Raw genomic sequence first — 1,661 nt, 5'->3', positions numbered from 1 at the left:
TTCTTATAGTTTCCCTTTGTTTTAGTTTGTAAACCAGATTTGTTTTCTCTCAATCGATTTATGACTTTTGCACACGGGTATAGTACTGTTGCTTTTATTTAATACATTTTTATGACATCTCTTATTACCAGATTAATTCAAAAATGAAATTTTTTTTTTTTACATTCTTTGATAATTACGAATGTGTAATGCTTAAAAGTAGAATGATAGATAAGTATGATTTGAAGTCCATCATGCTGTCCTCTGAGACATTTTTATACGACCGCCAAAAATTTTGGGGTTCTAAATTTTTTACATTCTTTGATAATTACGAATGTGTAATGCTTAAAAGTAGAATGATAGATAAGTATGATTTGAAGTCCATCATGCTGTCCTCTGAGACATTTTTATACGACCGCCAAAAATTTTGGGGTCGTATATTGGTATCAAAGTCTTGTTGTCGTCATAAGACATTTGGTTTCCGGACAAAAACTTCAGTAAATGTGAATTGAATTCTATGATATTTAAACAAAAGGTCTATAACCACAAAAGGAAGGTTGGGATTGATTTTGGGGGTTATGATCACAACAGTTTTGGAATTAGGGGCCAAAAAAGGGCCCTAATAAGCATTTTTCTACTTACCAGACAATAACTTGTTGACTGGTGTATATTGATCTCTTTGAAATGATATCACAAGTTTCCATACCACATAGAGATGGTTAGTAGTGGCTATCGCGAGGGGGGGGGGGGGGTTTGGCTCAAACTGTTTAGGAATTATTAAAAAAAATTGCAAATTATATGTTTGGATTATCTCCCTTACACTGCTTTTAAATTATGTATAAAGAAATGTTGTATTGTCTTGAGGTGATTAGATATAGGAAGATGTGGTGTGAGTGCAAATGAGACAACTCTCCATCCAAATAACTATTTATAAAAGTAAACCATTAGCTGTCAATTTATTTTTAGAAGTTACTATTTAAAAAATGCTGATTAAGGAATATCTATTTTAAGCCTAGATGATGTATGTCATTTTCTATTTTAAGACTTATGATTTGTTTGAATGGGTAATTATGGTTGCAAACTCCATTGGAAATTTGAATTGAGATTATGACCATATCTGAGGGAATTTTTTTTTGGAAAAAGGAGGAGGGTTGGGTGTCAATTTGCAACATCATATATAACTATATAACCAATTCTTAGTTCTTTGACAACAGTTATTCTGTGACTGTGTCAGAAACTTATTATGTATCAAATATTTAATTACAATCCAAATTCAGACCTGTATCAAGCGCGAACATTGTGTCCATTTTTGCCCCAACTGTTGATGGTTGGACCTCTGCAGTCATATCCAGCTGCGGTCGTATCCAGCTGCGCTCCGCGATGCAATTTATTTTCATTATTAACACAGATTCAGAACTGCAAGCTAACACATCAGAAACCAATATATATGTAATATACTTAAGCATTTGGAACCATTGCAGAATCATTCGTTTTTGGCAGAACTAATGGACTTGATCCAACTTTCAAATTAAAAGACATGTCAAATTGTGTAGAAATTATTGTAGACCCTTAATTGCATCTCAAATAAATGTCTTTATGGGTAAGATATCTATTCGAATCAGAACTGAATTGTCCTTAAAACTGTTTTACTCTTTTAGAATATGAATGGGTATGTACTCAAC

The sequence above is a fragment of the Mytilus galloprovincialis genome, chromosome 8 (assembly GCF_965363235.1).
Source record: "Mytilus galloprovincialis chromosome 8, xbMytGall1.hap1.1, whole genome shotgun sequence".
In the NCBI taxonomy this organism is placed as follows: domain Eukaryota; kingdom Metazoa; phylum Mollusca; class Bivalvia; order Mytilida; family Mytilidae; genus Mytilus; species Mytilus galloprovincialis.
This window is presented reverse-complemented; position numbering follows the sequence as displayed.